Source organism: Pteropus medius, unplaced genomic scaffold, assembly GCF_902729225.1.
Source record: "Pteropus medius unplaced genomic scaffold, Ma_sr-lr_union100, whole genome shotgun sequence".
NCBI classification, from domain to species: domain Eukaryota; kingdom Metazoa; phylum Chordata; class Mammalia; order Chiroptera; family Pteropodidae; genus Pteropus; species Pteropus medius.
The window spans coordinates 6,685,759-6,693,797 of record NW_024346667.1 but is presented as its reverse complement, the minus strand read 5'-3'; the positions used below and the strand labels follow the sequence as shown (position 1 = coordinate 6,693,797).

Below are 8,039 nucleotides of genomic sequence, written 5' to 3'. Positions count from 1 at the left end.
ACTGATTTTTCATCTACCATGTTCCTGGTACCATGCAAAGAACTAGGGATCCAGCTGAGAACTTGACAAAACAAGGATTTTATTCTTCTGGAGCTTCGATACCAAATGCCCAGTCACTATCAGCAGTGCTATTTTCTTCTTTCTCTCCATGTCACTGCACATTCTGGAGTGAGCGCCACCGTGTGCAAAGTGCTTTCTCACTCTCCTTGGAGTCAGTCCCTAATGCACGAGTTCCTACCTCTGGTTTCCACCAGCAGCACCCAGGGAGTTTTCTGAGGGAGCAGATTCCAGGCCCCATCATTTGCACACTGGATCCGAGATTCCAGAGTCTCCGCATTCATGGGGTGCTGCCAGCTGACTTGGTGATGACCTAGACTTGGCAATCACAGCCCCAGTTACCAGGGTGAAGAGGACAACAGTGGGCTTCGGCTGCATACATTACAGCAGGACAGAAACCAAGCTGGGCCAATGTCAAGAATCGAAAAAAACCGAGAAAATCTGCTAACTGTGCTTTTGAGTGTACTTGTTTCCTTGAGGGGAATTTCATGGTTATTTAATTAAAGCATTCCACTTTGATCAAAGGTGTTACTTTGACTTCTCAAGTATGAAATACAAGACTTGTGAGAGTCAAACAACTTGTTAAATGCAAACAATTTACCAAGGGCCCTAAACAAGACAAAATATAATAAATAGTAAGTCTTAGAAATTAAGTGTAAACATCTGTGGAGAAACTAATTATTCCTCTTGTTATAAACATTAACTCACATTCAGTTTTAAGCCTATGATATTCTAATGATGTTCACCATCAGCCACTTCTGACTACAATGAGAAGAACTGCAGGGAGATTCTGTTCGTTAATACACACTGGGATCTGCACTGTACTGTCATTGCTTGATTGGAGTGTCACATGCCTTGAGTCTGCATGCTGTGTAAAATGGAGAGAACCAAGAGCTGCCTTTATGTGAGGTAAAATGTTTTGCATTTACAACAGAACTGGAGGGCTAAGAAAGCTTACTGAGACACACAGCACAGGTTTTCCAACTTGAGAGAGGAGTTAAGGAGAGATACAGTGTCAGAGCCATACCAGCATCCTGCCCTGTTAGTGGACTCTGGCGGTGATGGGTCACAGCTGTGCCCAGACAGGCCTAGGAATAGATGAACATAAAAGCTTTAGGATCCCATTAGCTCCATATCCATTCATTCATTTCATTCTCTCAACCAGTGTTTAGTGAACACCTACTATGTGCCAGACACTGTTCTGGGCACTTGGGATCCATTAGTGACTAAAAGAGACAAAGATCCTTGTTCTTATGGAGCCTTCATTCTACCAGAGGGAGGCAGACAATAAATCACAATATAGGTGAATTATAAGGAGAGTATAAATACAAGGAAAAGCTGGAGTAGGGTGAATGGGGTTGGAAATGGCTGTGGTATTCAGAAAGGAGGGGAGGGCAGGCCTCGGGAAGAAGGTGACATGTGAGCAAAGACTTGCAGGAGGTGATGTGGTCCACTCCATCTGGGAGAGGAGAGGCAGGGCACGAAGCGGGAGTGTGCCGAGGATCAGTGAGGCCTGTGGGGCTGGAGCCAGGAGTGAGGGGGACAGAGTGACGGATGACAGCAGAGAGAGACATGGAGCCAGAACCCCTAAGACCTTATAGACTCTTTAGAGGCTTTACTTTTACTCCGGGTGAAGTGGGGGCTATGGCAGTGTCTGGAGCACAGCGTGGCATATCCGACTTAGGTTGTGGATCTGTCTGTGGCTGTAGTGGGGCATGGTGTCCTATGGCAGGAAACCAGGAAATGCAGAAATGCAGCGAGGCTGGTGGCTCAGACCCAGGTGGTAGCAGTGGAGACAGTGAGCTTCTGGATGAATCGTAGAGGCTGGCTCCAACAGGATTTCCTGGTGAGCTGTATGTGGGGTGTGAGAAGAAGGTAAAGCAGAGCTGGATAACTGGAATGATTGAAAAAGAGAATCTACAATAAACTCACGATCCAACATTGCCCACACTGGGGAGGGCTATGGGAGCTGGAGGGCACACAGGTTGCACGCTTGGGCAGCCCTGGGTAGTTCGTGTGGGTGCCACGGTGCCTGGGGAGAACCTGGAATTTGGTGTCAGACATTCTTGGGTTTTAAATGCATTTACTTGCTCTGTGATTTTGACGAAGTGGTTTGATTTTCCATAACCTCAGTTTCTTTATCTATAACATGGGGTGATAATGTAATAGTATTTCTCCTATAAGGTTTGTGAAGATTAAATGAGCTAACACATGTAAAATCCCAGGAAGCCAGCCCTAGAAATCGGAAACCCTTCTCTTGAGGGGCTGGATGTATAATCTTGACCCTGAGTTGGTGGCGGGAATGAAGAGAGGGCAGAGAAGCCATTTCTGGCATGACCTCCGTTGCAGAGTCCTCCACCTCCAGATGTCCCCCATCTCTCCCTGAGACAGTGGGATTCTGTTGGTGGACCATGGCCAGATAGGTCCAAAAAGTGATGGGAAAAAAAAGAAAGAAAAAAGAAAAAGCGACATGGAGATATGTGGCCGTAGCACAGCAGGACCTTGTCTATGTGGGAGTAGGAAGACTCTAGGGGCAGATGTGGCCCTGCTGCTGGCCTAATGGCTTTAAAGGCAGGGAGCCTGTGCACTGAGCTTCTCGACCTGGTAAGACCCGTGAACGCTGAGAAACCAGGGAAGGGCCAGAGTTCTGCCCCGTCGTGCGTCTTCGAAACTCCGGGGCAGCCTTCGCCTTCAGTGGTTGCTGCTTTGGAACTAACACAGGTGAAAGCAACTTGAAAAAACTTAGTCTGAGTTGTCATCTTCACCAGTCTTCAGACCTGGCCTAGCTCACCCCACTCTCATTCATTCCTATTCCCCTTCTGCTTCAGTCAGCTTGGGCCCCGTGACAGGACATCAGAGACGGGGAGGCTTAAACAACAGAAATGTACTTTCTTACCGTTCTGGAGGCTGGAAGTCTGAGAGCAAGATGCGACCGGATTGGTTTCCCCTAAGGCCTCTCTCCTTAACTCGCGGATGGCTGCTGTCTTGTTATCTTTTCGCATGTCATCCCTCTGTGCACACCCACCCCTGGTGTCTTTCTTCTTATTATAAGGACACCAGTCATACCGGATTAGGACCATCATAATGGCCTTGTGTTGACTTAATCACCTCTTTAAAGACCTTATCTGCAAATAAGAGTACATTCTGAGGTACTGGGGGTTGGAACTTCAATACATGAATTTTAGGATGATACAGTTCAGCCCATAACGCTCTCTAGCTCCTGGAAATTTTGTTTGTTTTTTTGCCATGGCCTAGACTGGGCTCCAGGCTCTCTGAGTTCCCTGTTTCCGTCTTCCTCATCCATTTCCCTGCTTATAAGCTGAAATCTGGCTGCTTAGCCCTTTTGAATGTCATGGCACAGTGGCCACTGTCCTGTGCCTAAAAGCCTCTGGTCGTTCCCATAGACCCGAGGCCCTGGGCCGTGCCCTCCTTGGAGAACCTCTCCACCCTCTTTCCTCCAGAAATTCTGACCCAAATTTTGTCTGTCATGTGTCAGTCATAAGTTTCAATATCCACATTAAAATTTTACTTTATTGGCCTCCTACTAGCTTCTAGCCTTTGTACCAGCTGCTTCCACATACATTAACTACTGTAATTGATTCAATCATGATTTAATTCAAGAAGGCTGCTGGGATTTGGGCCTGCACATTTAAAAAATGCAAGCCATGATATATTCTAAAACATCTTCCATGGTTCTAATGAAATATACATTAGGAAACAAAACACTGATATTTACATGTTTTTATTGTCAGTGTGGTTGTTACGTTTGCTGGGTTTATTCAGATCGCAGTGGTTGGTTTATCTTTAGTAATCAGGACTGGCTGTAAGGATTCATGAGAAAATGAGGAAGACAGAAATGTCAGATGGCCCCAAGGATGCAGAGCCCGCAGCCGAACTGTAAGCACACGCAGGAGTTTCACCCCAGTGGCAGCCGGGTTTATCACGTAAGCACAGCAGCAGCAGCGGGCAGGCTCTGTGCTCCCGCAAAACACCTGTGTGCCACTCAGTTCTGCTGGCCCTGCTTCTGCAGTCTCTGCAGCTGCTGGAGAAAACCGAGGCTCCTTCTGTATATTCTGAGTTCCAACTCCCCGAGAGAAGATGCGATGGGCTCTGCGTTATGGTGGAATCATACCATGCTCTGAGGTGTCTCGGCAGGGGGCAGGATGACTGGCTTGCCAGTGTAACTGACCAGAACAATCTGGTGGCACAGAACTGACTGTAGGCAGAGTGTCCTAGTGGACCTCAGAAGGTCACTGGCTCATTTCAGCATGGGCTCTTTATGTGAAATGCCTTAATTTCTTTATCTCCAAATAGAGGAGTGGCCAGCAATGTCTAACTTTGAAGAGCTACACAGTGATGACGTAGAAGGACAGAAAAGCAGCAAGTATTCTATAATTGCAGAACAACCCAGGTAATAGATACCTAGCCAATAGACCTAATCAGTTCAGCAGAAGACTCTATAAGCACTTAGCTCCAAGGCTATCAGTGAGAAAACAAGCTGGTAGTTTTTATTGTATTGTATCTGAACTGCTAATGTTCTTCCTGCTGGTAGGAGCCTGTGCCAGAGTTGTTCAGAAATTGCTTTGTCAAGCCTAGCTCTTTGGGAGATGGAGGAAGGGGGTGGGAACAGATCAGGGGACATTCTGTGCTACGAATAACCATAAAATCTTCCTTGAAAAGCCGTGCAAAGTTGAACGGAGATAAGGTGGTTGGGAATTGGCTTTGGCTTGCTCAGAAAAAAAATGAAGAGAAGGAGGATTCCATCCTAGGAGGCCGAGTAGCAGAAACATCTCTTGAGGAAGGCAAGAGCTATTCCCAGCAGGTACCACCCCAGGGGACCCGATGGCCAGGCAGGTAAAAGCAGAGAGTGAGAGCTAGGACGCCCCGCTCAGTACTTCTTGCTGCCCAGGCGAGAGGAGAGGAAGGGGTTTGATGCAGAAATGCAGTTGGGGAACATGCTGCTCCAGATGGGCCAAGGCCAAGGGCCTGATTGGTTCAAGAAGACCAGAAGCATGGAACCTGGGGGTCAGGGGCAGAATTCAGTCTCAAGGGGAGGAAACTGACTAGAACAATAGAAGGTCTCAAGACTTAAGATGTGCAGTCCTGGAAAAATGGGAATTGAGAAGAAATCAACGGCCTTCAGAGTGGTCCATCCCAGGATCTCTTGTCACTCTGGGAACATGTCACTCTTGGGGGCGAAAGGAGAGGAGGTGGTTCAGAAGGGAGTTCGGCTGTGGCTGCAGTGAAGGGACCGGCAAGGGGCAGGGGCGGCTGTCCTAGCTGGTCCCTGGGACCTGGGTTGAACATTAAAATTAAGTCGCCATTTAAATTTTGGCGACTCAAGAAGGTCAAGGACAAGTTCAGGGTTTGGTCTTATTCCCTGGAAAACAGAGTTAACAATAGAAAGCTCCTTGGGGGAGAAGATGGAGTAGGGACAGGGAGAGAGAGAGTGTTATGAGAATGACTGGGTGTTTGCGAGCAGCTTCAAGACCCTTGGCCAGAAGGTACCCTGCACATAGAATTTGGAGTAGAGCTCCTGGAAGCTGTAGAATATGATTGAAACCGTCAGTTCTTTTGATTGGCCCCAATTGAGAAACAGATCCAAACTGAGCAGTGTAAGGTTATATGAAAGAAGCAGAGCCTTGGGAAACATTTTCTTTTCTGTCCTCTGTCACTCGCTTTTCATACATCTGTACCTTTATCAATATGGACGTCTCCGTGGGCCTGTCACATCCGGGAGAACAGGCTCCCTGACCAAGATAGTCAGTTGTAACCCCAGCATGGCGCTGGGGTGCCATCTATCACTCAGGGCTTTCCAGGAAGAGCCTGTTCAGAGGCTGGGCTTTTATCAGGCAAGAAACAGTGTTAATAAAAGTTCTTTTTACTTGAAAGGGCACAGAAAAAAAACAATAAAGCCGAGCCCAGCTCTTTTTTTAAAAAAGTTGATAAAACCAACAAAAAAATAAAGAAGTAGTTTATTGTGGTTCTAAAAGAAAGACAGGATTTTTTCTTTTTCTTTTTTAAACACAGAATTAATTAATCCACCACCACCAGCCTGAGCTCTGAACAGAATGTTAGCTGGGACTCTGGTGGGGCGTGGGTTAAGTCCTCTGGACTCTGGATAAGCTTTCATTAAAGCAACAGTGTTTAAAACAGTGAATTTAAATTCATCCACCAGATAGAATAGGGCACCAGAAGTGGAGAAGAAACCAAAATGAGAGTGCTGTTAAGAAGCAATTCTTGAGAGAAGAAATGCAATTCTTTAAGCCCCCCTTAGGGACAAGATGGAATTAATATTAAAACGACCATAGTGGTATCACAATGACTTTGGTTCCTCCTGCCTCTGCCTTTCTCAGCTCCTTACAGCTAAATCCATGGGGGAAATCTACATCCCCAGGCTCAGGCTTATTTTACTTCCTGAGTAAGCACCACAAAGGAGGCTGTCACTCTTCACTGTCCAACCAGTGGGGTCCAGGGACCAGCTAGGACAACTACTCCTGATCCCCCCAGAGTGACATGTCCCATAGACCCTGGGATGGACCACTTTGGAGGCTCTTGGTATCTTCTCTGTCTCTGTTCTTCTAGGACTGCATACTGAAGGGCTTGATACCTTCCATCCTCTAGCCAATTTCCTCCCCCAGGGACTGAATTCCGCCCTTGACCCTCAGGCTGGGTCCTATCAAATGTGGACAGATTTTGTGGAAGCAGGGACGCAGCCCGCCTAAGCATTTGATGGACATCTGAATTTCTTGCTGCTGTGTCCAGCTCCTATTCAGATGCCCATGAGAGCCCAGAGTGCTGTGCCATCTTAAACACTTGTTCTTTTGACTTAGCCATACCCTCACTTACCTGGGTCTGGCTTCCTCCTGGGCCTTCTTGCCCTGGGTTGTTTATTAGAGTCTAGCATGCCTCCCATCTGGCCTATTGGAACAGCACCCTAGAGTAAAGCATTGAACCCCTTGGAAGATCTGGATGGAAGAGAACAAATACTTTGCAAACACAATGGATTTAGGTAAGTTTAGGATGAGTTAAGTTCATTCAATGATTCATTCATTCATTCATTCATTCCGTGAAAAAAAAGTTATTGAGAGCGTGTTATGTACTAGGCCTTGTTCTAGGTGCTAGGAATATAGCAGCAAACACACAAATACTTGTCCTGAGGAAAGTTATGATCTAGTAGGGAAGATAGACAATAAACAAGATAAGTTAAAACATATATAAATGCCATGGAGAGAAACAAAGCAGGAAATACGAAAGGCAAAATGGAGGAATTGTGATTTTGATAGGTTAGGGAAGACCTTACTGAGAAGGTGACATTGAGTAAAGACCCGAGGGATGTTAAGGAGCAAGCCAGGCCATGCGGGTGCCTGGAAGAGAGCATTCTACATAAGGGAACAGCCAATGCAAAGGTGCTGAGCTAAGAGTATGACTTGTGGCTATTGGGTTGGAACAGAGAAAATGAGATTAAGTGGGGAGGTCATTCAGAGCCTGTAGGTAAATGTTGGCCTGTCAAATGAGTGTCTTAGTCAGCTCAGGCTGCTATAACTGAATACCACAGACTGGGTGGCTATAAACAACAGACATTTATTTCTCACCATTCTAGAGGTTGGAAGTCTGAGATCAGGATGCCAGCCTGGTCAAATTTTGTTGAGAGTACTCTTCCTGGCTTACAGATGGCTGCCTTCTTGCTGTACCCTCACATGGCAGAGAGAGGAAGCTCTGGTGTCTCTTCTAATAAGGGCACTAATGCCATCACGAGGCTCTATCTTCATGACCTCATCTAGCCCTAATTACCTCACAGAGGCCCCACCTCCACATGCCACCACATTGGGGAGTAGGGCTTCCACATATGGATTTGGGGGAGGACAGAAGCATTCTGCCCATAACAGGGAGTTACTGCAGGGTTTCAAACACTAAGAAAATTAATTCTAAAGTATGTTACCTGCCATTCAGTCAACACTTAACTGTCTCATTTTTTCCAA

At 46.6% G+C, this 8,039-nt stretch overlaps 1 long non-coding RNA gene across 1 annotated transcript in view; it reads left to right on the top strand.

Moving 5' to 3' along the window:
* The first annotated feature begins 826 nt into the window (after positions 1–826).
* LOC120613296 (uncharacterized) overlaps positions 827–8,039 on the top strand; it is a 44,147-nt gene continuing 36,934 nt past the window's right edge. Inside the window, exon 1 of the long non-coding RNA XR_005655656.1 lies at positions 827–966. This is a non-coding gene — a long non-coding RNA (uncharacterized LOC120613296). The remainder of the gene's footprint in view (positions 967–8,039) is intronic.